The sequence below is a fragment of the Manis javanica genome, chromosome 7 (assembly GCF_040802235.1).
Source record: "Manis javanica isolate MJ-LG chromosome 7, MJ_LKY, whole genome shotgun sequence".
Taxonomy (NCBI): domain Eukaryota; kingdom Metazoa; phylum Chordata; class Mammalia; order Pholidota; family Manidae; genus Manis; species Manis javanica.
This window is the reverse complement of record NC_133162.1, coordinates 27,272,442-27,290,641: the sequence shown is the minus strand read 5'-3', so window position 1 is coordinate 27,290,641 and position 18,200 is coordinate 27,272,442.

The following is an 18,200-nucleotide window of genomic DNA, read 5'->3' as shown; positions in this document are numbered from 1 at the left end:
GTGAAATAAGGTATGTGAAGAAAGGCTTGGCAGTGACTTCATAGGAAGGGCACAGTCATAACTGGCTTCCAGCAGTGCCCACACTTACCTCTTTTAAAGCCTTTCTTTCATGACCACGGTTCTGCTTCTAGTCTTGATGAATCTGATTGACAAGAGCAGAGCCGAGGTACAAACAGAAACTTCACTGCTCGTGTTACCAGGCCCCGCCCTTAGTGGCCTCCAATTCACAAGGACCCGTTACACCGCAGTGGCTGGGGAATGATCTTCCAAAGTTTTTCCTCTATAATATTAAAAATACCTGAAATACATTGTCAGTGAAAATGGAAGACATTGGGCCAGCAGCCACCCAAGGGGAAACTGGCACTGAAGGCATGTGGGAGCTGGCAGCACAGTGGGCATGAAGGAGACAGGCAGGGGCCCAGGAGATGAGACTTGGCACAGAGGCTCCCACGCTAGTCTAGAGCAGCATGCACATGGCCTTGACACCATTCCCTCCGGTGAGTTCTTCACTATGTTTGAGCAAAGCCCACCCACTTCACAACCAGTGTGGTCATGGTTCTCCCAGGGGTTTGTGTGATGTCTGGATAAGAACACAGGTGCTGGGTGTGACTCCTGGGTATGAATCCCTATTTGCTGCTTCCTGACTCTAACCTCAGGTAAGTTAAGGTCTCTGTGTCTGGGCCACTTCACCTGTGAAGGATGAGAAATAGCACATTGCAGCATTTTCATGAGGCTTTGTGATAATGTTTTTTAAAACACCAGTTTAGTGTACACCTGAGAAAACAAGTTTATTATGAAAACCAAGTGTTTGTGAACAGTAGTTAGTGCTTGGAGAGAAAGTTACAGAAGCAGGGCTTTCCTGATCCTATTCTGACTCAAGATACAATGCTTAAAGTGGAATCAGAGGAGATGACATAGGGTGGGGAGAAGCAAGATAGAAAACAAAGTTGTAGAGGAGACTGAGTCCGGAGAGGCAGGGCTGGGGGGAAAGACAGTTTTGCTAGGGTGGGGCCTTGAACAAAAGCAGAGACCTAGGCTCCAGGCAACTACCCATTCCTCAGAAGAACAAAGAGTGAGGCAGGAGGGTATCTGTGGAGGAGGCACTGGGGCTAAGTGGGAAGAACACAAGTCTTGGGGGCAGTGAACCTGTGTGTGAATCATGAGATGCCCCTTTCACAGGCTGGGTGACAGGCTTATTTGTTTCTAAGCTCCAGTCCCTTGGTCTTCAAAGTTAGTAATACTGCCCTGCTTACAAGCTTGATGGGACAATACATGTGAAAATGCTGTCTAAACTGAGTGCTGTATGTTAGTTGCTGGGTTGTTGGGGTGAGGGTGTAGGAGAGCTTTTCCAGAGTGAGTGGGTCACAGAATTGCAGGAGTTCACAGATTAGAGCCTCCCACATTTCCAGCAGGAAATAGTAAAGCATTTCCCACCAAAACACTATTTTTTCACTCTTCCAACATTTGACTAGTAATGATTTTGTTTTGACTTAAGAAGGAATAGCAGTGTGGTGAAAGGGGGCATACGTTTTGGAGTTACATGGAGTAGGTTGATTCACTATTCCCAACATGGAGATGGTCAGATTACTTACCATCTCTGAGCTTTGATTTCTTAACAGGTCCCCTGTTAATTTGACTATTGGGAATAAGACACCTCAAGTGAAATAGCTCAGTGCCTAGTGCCTACCTGGCAAGTGCCCAGTAGATGTTACTTCCCTTTATTTCACTTATTTTCCCCTTAGGAAGCACCCAGTTTACCTAGAATAATTGGTACCCAGTTGTTTGTGCCTTGATGTGCACAAGTAATAGCAGATTTCCCGTCTCTTCTGAGTGAGATCAGTTGACCTAAAGGAGTGTGAGTGGGGGGCAGGGAGCAGAACCTGACAGTACTGGAGATGGAATAGGGGTCTTTTGGTCAACTAGTCGGCACGGGGATGGGCAAAGCAAGGGTGGTGCTGAGACGTGAGAGCTCCAAGAAGAAAGTGGGTGCCGAGTGCTATAGGGAAAGCCAGTCAAGGAGGGGCAGTGTGGAGTGTGAGGCAGGACAGTGAACTAAGGGAGAGCAGACCAGAGGTCTGCCAGAGGAACCTTAGGAATTGTGACTACAGGTCAAAGTTATGAAAGTTTTGCATCCAACCAGCTGTCCTCTTAATTCCTGTAAGAGGTGTGGTCCTCCCAGGAAGGAAAAACAAATCATCAAGATGGAAAGACTTTTTAAGTATTTTCATAGTCAAAAGAAATACACCACCAGTCAAGGTATATAGCAGCCTAAGTGGGGTTTCACACTTCTGTGAGAAAACACAAATATGTATTGAAGAGCATCAAGCCCAGGGATTTGAGCCTGGTGACCACTGCTTTAAGTAATGGAGATCCTATAGGACTTTCCGAGGCTACAAATAGGACTTTCAGGATCCCTTAGAAAACATTCATTGGTCCCACCAATGTTTCTTGTTTTACAACTTCAGCCATCTGAGAAGGCAGCCTCCACAATACATGGGGCAGCATCAATCGTTTCCTTGTTAGGTAAGCATCTTTTAAAGCTAGAAGCCTTAGAATGAAGGATAGACATGTTTAGAACATCAAACCCACAGCATTACTGTTTGCTCTAAGGAGTCTATGCAGTTTGTATTTTAAATCCTTGACATGTGGAAAGAGAATCTACCTCTCAGTTTAACCAGTTTACCTTGTACCAACAAAAGAGTGTTGAGTAATTTATTTAGACTTGAATTTTAAGCTGAAATCTTGCTATGTTTCTGTGTAATTTTGGAACATTTTAAATGACGTAAGATTTGCCCTTTTTATAAATTAATTTATTGGAGATAGTGAAGTTCTTGGGAAGGTTTGTTTAGTCAGATAAGTGAAATACTTAAGGAAATCAAATATATTAACCTTACATTAAATCAGACTCCTTTGTTTTATAAGCAAAATAGTAAGGTTTGTAAGCCGAACTTGAAAACTTATACCTACGAATTAGGATTTTGAATATGTACCCTTGAGAAATGAATATAACTTTTAAAGCCAATGTAACTTCTGGATAATTATTGCTGTGTACAAAAAAGTTACCCCTCATGGATATCAAGAAATGGAAGCCGTGGATGTGCTGTGAGCACAAACCCAAGTCACTTAGCCTCTCCAAGTACCAGGCAACTTGCAGCAGGTAAGACGGCTGCTGTGGGTCAAATCAGAGCTATAGACATGGTCTTGAAAGTTTTTAGAAATTAGTTGTCAGCGTCTAAGATAAATTTCTATCTAAAAAGCCATATTTTGGCTTCTCTAAAAAACTGGAAGATCTGGTAACAAAATCACATTTCCCATGTAGCAACTGGCTGGAGCTGAATAGCTACCCCTCCTTTGGGCATGTTCCTTCCAATTTGCCAGCATTTAGTGCCTTACATCTGATTTATCTCACTTCTGTGACCTGTCTGGCCCACATAGATTTTTGAGTGTGAGACCCCTGAACTAGAGGTTCTCTGAAGTTCCTAACGTGATGCATCATGGTCTGGGCTAAAGGCTCAGGAAAAATGCTGGCCTCACCCTCCTCTGTTCTCATGGTCCCCACTGTAGCTGACCTGGTCCCAGAACTGGTTTCAGCCCCTGCAGGAAATATGTTAAGAAGTGCCCAGGCTTAGACTTCTCCATGCTTGCTGCTCTTGTCTGTGACCACACCACTCCAGGTCTTCTCTTGCCCAATTTGTGTAGCCTCTAACACCATGTCTCGTTCCTGTGAATTTCCCCATCACCTTCATAATTTGACCACCGCCTCATTTTGGTGTGTGAGGGCTCCCAGGCTCTCTGCTTTATGAAGCTCTCATACCTGCTCTCTCATGCTTTGTCGTGAATCTTCCGACTCAGACTTGCAAACCCTGACCCATCTCCATCATACTGCTCACTGTCTGTGGTTACTCAGCTGAGGAATGGAAGATGGCTCAAGTGTTAGAAGACGGAGATGAGGTTGCAAATGTTTGGATTTTCCAAAGAAGGATGGAGACAGAAGCAACCACAGTTAAGGCAGCAAGTAGGCTTTTTAGATGAGGGAGGCTACTGCACATGTTGTAAGCAGAGGAGGAGGCACTAGGGGACAGAAGGTAAGTGAGAATCAGGTCATGGGGTGATAGGATAGGAAATGGTAGTAATTAGTTACACCCAGGGAGATCCTGAGGCTCAGAAACATCTTAGCACCTTGAGAGATGCAGGAGAGGGCACTAATGGAAGTCTGTAATCTCCTAAAGTTTATGGTTAAATGATTCTAGAGGCTTGGAGAGAAAAAAGATGGCATGACCATGACGTTGGGCCACAGCCCGGGGCAGGAAAAATTTCCAGCAATGCAGCCCATTGCCTCTCACAGTATCTGTAGACACAGAATAAACATCTGAACCAAATGGTCATGAAGCTTGGTGAAGAGCCAGACCCAGTGAGGGTTGATTAATGGATCCATCCATGTCAACCTAGACTAGAGGGAAGTCTCCAGCACCATGCCTTAGGGCTCAGTCTGGGCCTGTGTCCTGTCTTGACATTTTTATTGACAACTGACTGAGGCAGCAGGCTCATCAAGTTTGCCGGTGATAGAGCTAGGAGGGGCAGCTAATACTTTGCATGAAAGAGTCAGGATTCAAAACGATTTCAACAGGCTGGGACACTGGGCTGGAACCAACAAGATTAAATTTAACAGGGATAAATGTAGAGTCCTGCACTTAGGTTGAAACAAAATCAATGACATAAGTACCAGGTGGGGGGCAGGTCCAGCTTGACAGCAGTTCATGAAGAAAAGACCTGGGGGTTTAGTTGACTGCAAGCTCAATATGAGTCAACCATGTGATGTAACTGCTAAGACCTCTAATACAATCATAAATTGCATTAACCAAAAAGGAGCAGCCAGATCAAGGGAGGCGCTTACGCCACTGCTTTCTGAGACTGTTGGGCCATCTCTGGAATACTGGGTCCAAATTTGAGGTCTTTTTTTTTTTTTTTTTTTTAAGGAGTTCACTAACAAGTGAGAATATTTTGGACAAGCAGCCAGCATGGCAATGGGCTTGAGTACTGCCAGAAACTTGCCAGAAATTCTGTTGAGCTGAGGTTCTGGAATGAAGGGCAGGGGTGTATAGTTTGACCTCGGCAAATACAGTTCTATCTAGACCACTTGGATGGGGTTTGGGGTAAATATGGGGGTCCGTTTTTCCTCATTTCCTGTGGATGCCCAGAAGCATTGGCCTGTGAATCTTACTGAAGCTGTGGGACTAGGGATAACTTACCAGGAGTCTAGGATAAGATCTAGCGTGGGCATGGGTAGGAAACCGGGCAGTGAAGTAGGAAGGAACCGACAAATTTGGACCTCAAGCACCACCTTTCCGGCTCTCTACCTGCAGACGTGCAGTCCCCACTTTGGTCACAGCGTGGCGATCTCGCTCCACACGGGAATCCTGAGCCAATGGTGGAGCGGAGTGGCCAGCAAAAGTCGCAGCCACGCTTCCCTCACCCACCACGGCGGGGAGCCCACCTGGCCGCTCGGCGTAGGCGCGGCTGGCCCGGGACTCTGGCGTGGCAAGAAAATGACCGCGGTGTGGAAAAGCTCCGCCGGTGGCAAACACAGGGAATCCACCTGTGGCTCCTGTTAGGGTCATCCATACTCCACACGTGGTCTCTGCGTGCCCTGGCACGGAGCGCCGATCACATGGTGCAGAGGGTTGCTCCCGTGGCAGAAGGATTCGCGGGCACCAAGGCCTCTATCGCTTCGTGGTGGGGTCAGGAATCTCCTGCTACTGACTGGTTGTGTGGCTGTCACCAACTCACCTAAGCCTCATATGTCTTGGGATCTTCAAGAGGTAGAAAAACACTGCCAAGTTCATGGAGTTGTAAGGACTAAGTCAGGCACTTAGGACAAAAATTCTAAACTTAGAATCACTAGAGGAGTTTGTTGAAAATGCAGACTTCTGGGCCCACCACCAGTTACTTAGTAGTTCTGGATGGAGCTCAGGAACCTGTCTTTTTAACCACCTCCACAGGTGATTCTGATGTCCATGGTCTTCTGAGCACATTTTGAGAAACTGTCCACAGGACAAGGATGCATAGTGTGTTTTAGTTCGCTCTCAAAGCCTGTAGGAGGGACAGTGTGGTGACCATGGGGAGGGCTGACAGGAGTGCACATGCTTGCTCCCCGGATGACTGTAGCCAAAACCATGGGAGGAAGGGGATGGGTCTGGAGAGGGGGACAGTATTTAAGCTCAAAAGGTATATTTGAGACCTGGGGAGATTGGATGTACTGAGGGCCATAGAGGAGCCAGGGTGCTGGTGCCAGGCACGGGGGAACACTTGGTGGTGGGTGATGAGTTGTGTCGGCCGATCAGAGTGTGGAGTATGATGTGCTGTGAAGGAAATAGAGTCAGAGTGTGCAGGGAAGGGAAGGAGTGGAGCGGGTGGGGTGTAGTCCATTGGCATATTCTTGGGGACAGGAGATAGACATTTGTTATGATGGAGCCAAGAAGACAGTGATGGAGACTGTGATGCTCAGTGAAGCCCCACGGGGGCAGCCATGCTTTGTGATTTGTGGTGAGGCTTTGCGCCCAGGCTTCTGACTTTTTTGGAGTAAGAGGGGAGGGGGATGTTCCTTAAGAGCTCCTGAGGGAACTTTCCTGCCCCCAAGGGATATAGGTGAAGTGTGTGTGTGTGTGTGTAGAGAAACATTAGCTCAAGCAGTGAGATTTTCAAAAGTCTCTTTCTGGATTTCCTGATTGACTTAAGGAGAGGAAGTCAGTCTCCAGTCACCCTTTCCCCTGCCTCTGCAAACAGAATAACCTTTCACCTGCTTGGTTTTTCTTGGAGCTCAACACCCAAGAAAGGGGACACTCTTATTGGTGGCTCGTGAATATGTGGATGTCTGCTAACTGAAAGCAGTTACTTAGTAGTTCTGGATGGAGCTCAGGAACCTGTCTCAGACTATAGGTACCTTCAAGAAACTATGAAGACCCTCCCAGAGGAACATTCTAGAAATTCCAAATCCTTGAACACTGGAGATGGAAGAGAACTTAGATACCATCTGATGCAGCCTCCCTCAACTTGGTCCTGGGAAATAGATACTCACTTGTGTGGTCACCCTACTTCCTAAGCCCCTGGGGATCCTAGAGCCTTGTGTAGAAGAAAACACATTGCCTAGAGAAAAGGGAGACTCAATAGAGTCAGGTAGTGGGTTGTAGATTCTTCTGGAAACACCTAGGAGGTGGGTAAGCCTATAGAGAAGGCTCCCTAGAGCAGGACAGCTGCACCTGAAAATGGGTAGGATTTACTTTTGTTTATTTTTTTTTTACTTCGGTTTTACTAAAAATATTGGAATGAGAGGGTAAGGCATGTTGGTGTGAACAGGGAAACAAAGCTGCAGGAACCTGAGTCCATCTGAGGTTTGGAGAACAGTAAAGAGGCCAGCTTGGTTAGAGGGCTGGGACCACTGTTGGGGTGGGGAGGTCTGGCTGCAGCAGGAGGTACAAGGCCGGAAGCCAGAGGAAAGAGACTCTTGGTAGGGACAGTGAAGACTGAGGCTAGAGAAGCAGATGGGAGCGTCTAAGGAGACAGAGAAGAAAAGAAGGCTTCAGGGACAGACGTGAACCTACCACAGGAGCACTTTCCAGGCAAGAAAGAGTGGAACCAAGGGAGTGGAGCCATTGAGCTGGAGGGAGACACAGGTGGGGTGGTCACAGGCTTAAAATCTGAAGAGCTAGATGGAAGAGGTGCAGTGAAGGTCATTAGAATTGGTAATTAAGAGGTCAGCAGAAGGTTAGGGGTTAAAGAGTGAGTGAGTGGAGAAGCAATGGGGGCAGCAAGTGTGGAGAACTGTAGATATCCTTCAAGAAATCTGCAGAGGACTAGAGACAGGTCAATATCTTGAAACATAAGCTGCAGCAAAGATTTGTTAATCTAGGGTAGAGGAGCAAATTTTTGGATGGAGTACAGACAGGGAACCACTGGAGAGGAAGAAACTGAAGCTACTAGAAAGGGCAGACACCAAGAAGGGCCAAGTTCTAGAAGGGAAAGGAAGGACAGGGAGCCAGGCTCAGGAAGAGGTCAAAGCCTCAAAAGGAAGACAGGGCTGAAGTCATGGGGCTCTAATTGGACCCAGGCTTTGATCTCCTAAAAGGAGTCAAGGTTGAGGCTGGCCCCTTCAAGTAAGGGTGGCCAAGGTGGGGCTGAGCTGGAAGGGCGCTGAGGAAGGGTGAAATCAAGGGAGCAGTCTGAACAACTGATGCATTGCCCAGTGGGGACGGGTCGCAGTGGGGTGGGGCTGGGGTTGGTCTTGAACCGGGTATGATGCTCTGCTTCGGGGTGCAGGATGGAGCAGATTACAGTCTCCGGGGCCTAGAAGCAAGGACACTCTGACAGCAGTGAGGGGCTTTGCTGGGAGAAGGGCGGGAACAGCTGACAGAGCCTGGTCTGCATGGCCTTGTTGGAGTAGTGTGGCCAGCCATGCAGTGTGGGGTCAAGAGCCTGAGTTTAAATGTGAGGCATTATCATTTTGACTATTTTTAAGTATCTGAGATGGGCTGTGAGTGGAGAGAACATAAGGAGATGCAGAAAAAGAGCATTACTTTGTGCCAAGCTCTGTTCTATATTAACTAGTTTAATCCTCACAAAAGTCCCCCAAATTTGGTGTTATTATTATTATTTTACAAATGAGAAAATTGAGGTTCAGAAAGGGGAAGCAACTTGGCTGAGGTCACACAGCCAGTTGGTGGCAGAGCGGGGATTTGGACAGTTTTTCTGACTCCAAAGTCTATGCTTTCTGCTATGCCTTTTTGTCAGTACTTACTACGCAAGTGACCTTGAGCAAGTTGCTTAATTTCTCCCTCTCTTTCCTCAGCTGAAAAGTGGGGATAGTAGTAATACCATATCAGAGATTTTTTTGTGAGGATTAAATGAATTAATATATGTAAAGGACTTAAAACAATGTCTAATACATAGTACTACTTAAAGGAGGCCATTACTATTATTGGTATCATTGTTGTTATTATCCTTACTCCTCACAGCCTCCAGCCAGACGTTCTGAAAGTTAAGGATTTTGAGGAAAGTGAAAGAAGGTTCTGGAGCATATTGGCAAATTAGAGATTGTCAGGTAGTCAGGGGAAAGAGGGGTAGGTGAGAGAACAGCCTCCAGTTAGTGGTTGTCAACCAGGGTCCCCTTCCTTGTCACAGTGGTCTGGAACAGCTACTGGGCTTTGGCAGACAGGAGCATTAACAGTGGTCAGTGACATCTCAGCTGGGAATGTGCAGGGCAAACTCAGCTGGAAAGAAGGCTTGGGATTTAACTGTCCAGGAGAGTAGTAGTTCCAGAGTTTGGAGCAGCTCGAGCAAGGGTCGGCTATTTGGAATGAGCCTGGCGTTTTACAGGGGCTGGGAAGACCAAGGCCCTACGGGAGGCAAGACTCCCTGGAGGAGAGGGAGGGCTGCCAAGGAAGGCTGGGGCCAGACCCTAGGAGCAGGCTGAGGGGTGTGGACACTGAGCAGGAGAGACAGAGAGCCGTGCGTTGTGGATGAGGGGCATGGTATACTTAGGAAGATCACTTGTGCAGCCAGGGAGGAGGTTGGGTAAGAGGGGGAGAACGTGGGGACCCATTAGAGGAGCGGGGCCAAACCCTGGAAGGAAAGGCCCGTGAGCCAGGCTGGGCTTGGGGGTGGGAAGGTACAGATAAGTGGGAACACAGGGACATTTAAAGGACAACTCCCAGTGTGAAGATGCACGCAGGGAGAGCGGATCTGATAGGCCCATGACCTGGGAGGTAATTCTGGGATTGGTGGGCTGGTTTGGGACCCACAGTGATCACAATGAATTTTAAGGTGATGCTGCAGAATCTGGGAGGAGATGTCTGGTGAGGAACTGGAGATGCCAGGTGGAAGTCAGGACTGAAGTACCGATTTGGGACATTAATTCATGCCTATTAAGCACCCCTTATGCTCAATACACATATAAAACAGGGCCCCTTTGAAGGTCATTCCTGTGGGGTTGCTAGTTGAACTTGAAGTCCTCCTTGTAGATGAGTTGGTCATGGGAGAGAACATGCAGGGATAAGCACTGAAAACCTTCAGACTGAGTCTGGGCTCCTTCTGCAGAAAAGGCTGCTGGGAGAGAATCAGAGAGGTGGGAGAACTAGGAGAGGGCATAGCACTTCCCAGAGGGCACCACCAGTGCCAGGTACTGGAGAGAAGAGAGCCAGGGATGTCAAGACAGCATCAGGTAAGGCAGAAGACCGGCAGCAGAGCGCTGCAGGATGGAGGCGGTGGGTGGACAGGACTGGCAGGCTGGACACATTTGGGGACTGGGGCGTGATGCGCAGACCTATGGTTCTGAAGGCAGGTTGAAGGGGGCATGTATGAGAAAGAGGAAACAATGAGGCTGATGGAGAGGAAGAAGCAGAAAGGAGATTCTTCTCTGAGTGAAGGGATTCCCAAGGAGCACCCCCACCTTAGTATAAAGTGATGGCATTCTCCAAACTCGATTCCAGGCCCTTCTCTGCCCCACACCCTCACTGAACTGCCCGCTTAGGTTCTTTTCTCTGCCTGGCTTCGGGAGCACAGGAAAAAACAGATAATCTATGTCCTGTAACTATCTTGATGTATCTGGCTCTCCTATGCTGCCCTCCAGCCTGTGAATCCAACCTCTCTGCCTTCAGCTTCCCTTCCCCAGGATAAAGATCTGTCCCCGGAGGTGACATGTCCGGAGTTTTTCCTGTTTGCCATCCTCAGTGCATGTGGGCTTTCCAGAAAGCTTGTGGATCACCCTGCGCTCCCCTCGTCCTCATCCCACCATCGTATCTTGCTCCTCCATTCAGGCTGGCCTTGCCTTTCCTGGGCCCTTGCTTTGAACACAGTCCCTCCTGGAAAGTGGTGTCCTGATCCCTCCCTCACCAGCTCCCTGGTTTCCTTGAGTCTGTCGCCAAAGTCAGGAATCAGCAGAGGATGCTGAATCCTTCTGTAGTTGGGCTCATTGAAATCTTATTGCTCCTTCGTCTGCCAATTCTGCAGATGGGGGTCCACTTAGATAACTTCGCAGATAAAGAGCAGTATGTGCTTTAGTATCTAACTGTTTTGGAGCCATTTTGCTTCTGTTGCATTGTAATATTCTGGAAGGGAACTTGAGATTACCTAGTCCAGAGATTTCCCATATTTAGACTTTAGAACCTTCTATTCAATTTTAAAAGACAGATAAAAACAGAGATATTGTGGCTGAAGCTTTCTCACCCTTGCTCCAACCCTTGCCCATAGCAGCCTTGGATGCTTCCGAGAACCCTTAGGGCTCTGCGGATCATGTTCTGAAAGTCTGATGCCTTCATTTACAGGTGAGAAAACTGAGGCCCAGAGAGGTAAAGGGTCTTGCCCAAGGTCACAAAGCAAGAGCAAAAACTCAGGATTTCCCCAAATTCCTCCCAGTTCTAGCACTTTAGGATATATTAACTTCCAGCTTAAGTGTCCCTCTGGAGTCCTTTTGTGTTCTTTGTGTTTGCCATTCATTTACTTAGCAGATGTATATTGAGCACCTGCTATTCGCGGGGCACCCAATAGGCCCTCAGACTGTAGGTACCAGTCCTGGGACTCAATAGAAGCAAAATCAGGCTCTGTCTGCCCTTGTGGGGCTTTTATTCTAGTGGTGGGGGCAGGAAAATGACATCCATGAGAAATGCCATGAAGGAGATCAACAGTGTGATAAGGAGGGCTTGTAAATGGGTATCAGTCCCTTTGGGCTGCTACAACAAAAATACCACAACAGAAATTTATTTCTCACTGTTCTGGAGGCTGGGAAGTTCAACATCAAGTCACTGGTAGATTTGGTGTCTGGTGAAGGCCTGCTTCCTGGTTTATAGATGATGTCTTCACATGGTGGAAGGAGTGAGGGAACTCTCTGGAGTCCCTTTTATAAGGGCATGAATCCCATTTATGAGGGCTCTGCCCTCATGACCTAATCACTTCCCAAAGACCTCACCTCTAAATACTATCACAGTAGGGATTAGGTTTCCACATGTGAGTTCTGAGGGGATGCAAACATGCAGCATATAGCATGGGGGATTTAACCCAGGAAGTGACATGGAGCCTAGAGTTAAAGGTAAACTAGGAGAATAGAGGAGAGAAAAGTGTTCCAGATGGAGGAAACAGCATGTGCAAAGCCCTGTGGCAGGAGGGAGTGAGGTGAGATGAGGGAATGAGGAGGCCGAGGTGTGCAGGAGTAAGGGAGGTGCGGAGCACTGGCCAGACAGGCGGGCAAGGGCCATATACCAGGCAGGGCTGCCCAGACTGCTACAGTGTGCTGGGGCTTTATTCTAGAATTAGATTTGTGTTTTGAAAAGATGCCTCCAGTTGCAAAAGGTAACTGTATATCCTTTCCCCAACCATGTTTCTGCTGGGTTCCTTTCAATCCATCTCCTTCTTCTGTCTGCTTTCTGACTTCAGTCACATCATCTTGGGGTGTTCTTAGCAGGGCTTGTTTACACTTTTTGTGGTATATGCTTTTTGGCACTAAGGTATATGTGTGCATTGTGTGTGAATGTGTTGCTATTATATCATTTATTCAGTCAATAAAAAGTTATTAAGCATCACTATGAGCCAGATATTGTTTGGATATTGTTGTGGGCAAGCAGCATGATAGGTGATAGTGAGTCTTAGGTGTAATGTTGGTGCACTGTGTCATTAGGCGTGAGCACTTGTGTGTAAATGTTTTGACCATGTGCTCTAAGTGACAGCCACTGTGCATACTATTATCATATGGCTGTTGGTGTAAGCTTTCTCTGGGCATCATTATGTATGGCTGTCACTGTGGGTGTTGTGTCAAACTTGGTGTAACACCTGTGAGTGTGGCTGATGTTGTGGGTAGTGGTGTGTGTTGCTGTGCAGTGTAAATGTAGGACTGTCTGTGTGGCATGTGTGTCCCTCCTGGGTGAGGCTCAGTTGATGTCATGTGTCTGTGTGTCTGTGGGGGACACAAGAGAACGAGCTTCCCGAGACTGCTGGAGGCGCTCTCTACAGCCACTGGGATGATGGGTGCAGGGAGTGGAGCCTCGGCCTGGCGCCTGTCTAGGCCCTGGGATGTTGGGGAGCGAGGGCCTCCCCGACTGGTGCTGGAGGGGAGAGGGGAGAAGGGTGGGTCAGGGCTGGCAGCCGGGCCAGATTCATGAAGAGGGGCCTGGGGGAGGGAGGGCAGCGCTGGTAGCTTTAGCAGGAGGCGGCTGAGATGAAAGTGGCCTGACTGGCGGGCAGGCAGGTGGCCTCTCCCCTGCCCTGTCAGCACATTTTAATGTCCCCTTGGTTAGAATGTGTGGGAGGAGTGGGCGAGGGAAGCTGGAGCTCACCTTTCCCAGGCCCTGGAGGAGGGGGGCTGGGGCAGCCTCAAGGAGAGGCTGGAAGGGAGGAATGCGGCTCGAGGTGTAACTGAGCTGCGGAGTGGCTCATGCACCCTCTCTGTTTACTAAAAATTACCTTTGCTCTATCTGTCCAGGGGAGGCAGGACTAGGAAGCAACTGGGAAACAGAAAGCAGAAGGGGAGGTAGAAGGGATGAGTGTGTGTGAGGTCGTGTGTGTGCTGCACGCAGGGCGCTGTCGGGGGTGTGAAGGGAACCTGTGCAAACAAATGAGCAAGAGGCTGAGCTCATGAGAATGCGTGAGCAAGACCATGTGTGTTTGTGTTTGCTCAGCGCTCTGCGTGTAGGAATTTAAATTTCAAAACGGGGCTTCCGTGCTGGCGTGGCCTATTGCTGGTGTACCTTTGGGCAGGTCATTTAGCCCCCCGGAGCTTTGTTGCTTCATCTATGAAGTAGGGATAAGGGTATCTGTTTCACAGAATGGTTGTGGGGCTTAAATAGACTGAAATAAATGCTCAACTGTAAATCTCCCGATAAACGCACGGTATCATTGTTAATAACTGCACATGGGGCGTGTTGGGTGACTGTGTGTGATGGTGTGGGTGTGTCTGGGGCCTGAGTGTCTTTGTGTATCAGTCAGAGTGGGTGTCTGGGGGAGAGAACAAGTAGGTTAGTAAGTGTGAACTCCATTCATGATGAGTTTGTCATAGGAGTGAGTATACCGGTGTTAGATGTGTTTGGTAGTTGTAGTAAAATGTATGAATTTCTGTGAATCCAAGAGCAGTGAGTGTGTCTCTGTGTGGCCGTGGATGTGTGTATTTGTGGGTGCCCATGCCATGGTATGTATCTGTTCACAATAGGTGCTTTTGTGTCTCGGGGTGTGTCTGAGTGTCCCCAGCACCTGAGGCAGACGTGGTCACCTCAGAGTGTGCACTGGCCGTGTGGGGAGGTGTTCGGTGTATCTGTGTGTCTCGGGGTGTGTGCCCCAGTGAGTGTGGGTGAATGTGCCTTTGTCTCGGTCGTGTGAGTGTGATGGCGGTATGCAGTGCCTCAGTGTGGCTGTGTGTGACAGTGTGTGTGTGTGCATGCGTGCGTGCGAGCGTGTTTGGTGAGCGGCTCTGCTGCCTTAAGCACCTTTCGAATACATTGGCCACAGCTCATTGAATCCTTTAACAATCTCACTCTGCTCTTCCTTCCCCGTTTTTTCTAATTCAGTTCCTCTTATTACAAAAATAAAAAATAAAGCGCTGCCCCTTTCCAGTGGCTGGCCCCGCGGAGCCCCTGCCTCGGGACCAGCCTCGTTTCACTCCATTTCGGAGAAAACGGGAAGTCAGTAATTTTAAAAAATATTTTCTACTTTATTTGGGATTTAATGTTCTTACAGAATCCTGCTGCCTTCCTCTGTTCCCCCTCCCCATTCACCCCCAACCTCACATGCAAGAGACGTAATGGCCCGTTCAGCATATTAGGGGAGCTAAGCGTGTGCGCGTGTGCATGCGCGCGCGCGCGTGTGTGTGTGTGTGTGTGTGTGCGTGTGTGTGAGGGAAAGAGAGAGAGTGAATGTGTGTAAAAAACACAGAGACCCAGAGCAGACACACACAGGAATACACCACAGGTCAAACACATCCTCAGCCATGCACTTAAACACGCCTTAATGCTGAAACACCGTACAAGGACAGAGACCCATCTCTGGAGAAGCAGTTCCCCTCTGAAGGGAACCCAAACTGGGAGCACTGTCAGGGGAGCCCCGCCAGAGACAGGAAGGGAGCCATTCAGGCAGAGAGGGGAGGAAGGAGAGACTGTTCCCGGCAGAGACAGACTGGAAGCAACTTTTACACTGTAAAGGAATTTGAATAGAGTAGTTCAAGGAAATGAGAGGGGGTTGATCATCGCTGGGCCAGGTGCTGCCCCTTCATACAAGAGGACCCTGCGTGGTTGGGGAGTGGTAACTCGAGGTGATGCAGGGAGTCAAAACTAGATGCGAAACAGAAGGAAGAATCCTGTGCCACTTTCTTGTGCCCTGCTCTTGGGTTCCAGGATAGTAAACTGTATAACATGTACACGTGTGTGTGTGTGTGTGTCAGATGTGCTTTTAAACAGCACTAACTTAAGTACAATACATGTATTAGGCTCAACAAATGCTTGCAGAAGCTGTCAGAGCCTAAGTGTGGCTGTTTATGCCTGGAAACATATGTCTGAGAACCTGTGTGTGCACACATGGGAGCATCCATCATGGTGTATAAGCCTGTGTCCATGTGCCTATGAGTGGACATGTCTATGCATAGCCTGTAAACCCCACGGGCAGGAATCATGTATCCCCTCTGTTTCCCCATTTACCTAAGAAAGGGCTTGGCACATAGTAAATACTCAATAAATATTCATTTGTGAACAAAATCAGTCTAGGAGCTCACAGAGCTTAGGGAGGGCCTGACCGCTGCTGGCAGAGCAGCCCAGCCTCGGGGCCAGACCTGAGAAGGAGATGGTACCCTATGGGCTGGGCTGGCCATCTTTCCCTGATGCCACCCCTCTTGCTAGGAGATGTGGGCCCTGTGGTCTGTGCTTTGTCCAGAGTAATGAGTTTCAAGAGTTATTTCAGACTATTCTGTGGTGAAAAAAGGAAATGAGCTAGCCATTTGTTAAATATGTGATAGGCGAGAGAAGGGCAGTAGTAGACAGAAACTCAAGATGAATGAATGGACAGAGGCAGATAGATATACTGACTAAACACACAAACTGATGAAGAGATATATAGACAGACCAGAAGACAAATAGAGACACAAATAAATAGACATACAGATAGACACACAGACTGACATGAATAGTCAGGCAGGCAGACAATCTCCAGGCATGACTGACAGACCAACAGACAAGCAGACCAATCAATACACAGATAGATAAATGGACAGCTGACTGCACAGAGAAGATGGATGTATAGTCCAGCATACCAAATGAGTCTACCCAGCAGCCATGCCCCATGTCCCATCCTCCTTCCTTGCCAATGGAACCCATTCTTTTGTTTGGTGTTTGGAGATCAAGTGCTTTCAGTTGAACCTCTCTCTTGCCCCAGAGGTTAATCTTAGCTGGTCCAGAAAAATGATGATTCCATTCCCCTTGTTGGGCTTTGATTTAGGAATGGGCATATGATACATTTCTGGCCACTGAAATGTGGGAGGAAGTCTGTTAAGGAGACTTTGGGGAAAATATACCTCTTATGTATAAAAGGACCCATGGAAGAGATGTGTCCCCTTCCCTCCTTCTGGATTTTGGACTTTGCTGTATGACGATGTAATGCGCTGAGCTGTCACAGCCTTTTTGAAACCCCAAAGTTCCTCCTGAATCAAGTGCTGACATGCCAAAGATGCCAGGGGAGAGATGTGAAAATAATCTGGATGCTGAATGATGCCACTGGGTCACATTAACCAATTTGGGAATCTCCCTATCCTCAAACTTCTTGTATGTGAGATAATATTTTTCTTACCATCTAAGCCAGTTCTGGTAGGGTCATCTGTTACTTGCAGCCAAAAGCATCCTAACTGCTACACAAATCAGCTAGCAAATTGGCAGATAAACAATGGAGACTTGGAGAGATATACGAGTGGGGAAACCAACCAATGGACAGAAAGACATACAGATAGCTGACCAAAAGACCAACAGTTAGACAATAAACAGATTCTTCAACTGGCAAAGAGATAGGCAGATGGTTTGGAGATGGATGCTAGGTAGATGGACACAGGTGCGTTAGACAAGTGGGGTATGGATGGGAGCATGGAGGCATAAATGGAAAGGCTGGCAGATAGAGGACATATGCAAACAAACAGGCCACTGACACCTTCTCTGCAGAAACCTTCCCTGACCCCAGTCTGCGATAGATTCTTTTTCTCAGTGTTCCCATGGCCACCTGTACAGGACACCACATCAGCCCTCATCCACCGAGTGGCAAAAGTTGGTTTCCTTACCACTCTTCATCAAGGTAAGTTCCAGGTCACAGGTTCCTTGAAGATAGGAATCACATCTTATCCACCTTTTTTTGTGTATGTGATATGAGTCTTTTTTTTTTTTATTAAAGTATCACTGATATACAATCTTATGATGGTTTCACATAAACCACACAATGGTTTCAACATTTCCCCATATTATCAAGTCCTCACCCCCTCTATTGCGGTTAGTGTCTATCAGTGTATTAAGATGTTATAGAGTCATTAATCTTCTCTGTACTGTACTGCCTTCCCCATGACCTACCTATATTGTGATTGCAAATTATAGTGCCCCTTAATCCCCTTCTCCCTGCGCATCCACCCTCCCCAACCCCTCCCCTTTGGTAACCACTTGTCCCTTCTCAGTGTCTTGTGAGTCTACTGCTTTTTTGTTCTCTCTGTTTTGCTTATTTATTTATTTATTTATTTACTCATTAATACAATCTTAGGAAGTTTTCACATGAGCAACATTGTGGTTTCAACATTCACCCATATTATCAAGTCTCCCCCACACCTGACTGAAGCCACTATACATCAGCATAGTAAGATGCTATAGAGTCATTACTTGTCTTCTCTGTGCTATACTGCATTCCCTGTGATCTACCTATATTATGTGTGCTAATCATAATGCCTCTTAATTCCCTTCTCCCTCCCTTCCTACCTACCCTCCCCAACCCTTTCCCTTTGGTAACTACTAGTCCCTTCTTGGAGTCTGTCAGTCTGCTACTGTTTTGTTCCTTCAGTTTTGCTTTGTTGTTATACTCCACAAATGAGTGAAATCATTTGGTACTTGTCTTTCTCCACCTGGCTTATTTCACTGAGCATAATTCCCTCTAGCTCCATCCATGTTGTTGCAAATGGTAGGATTTATTTTCTTTTTATGGCTGAATAGTATTCCATT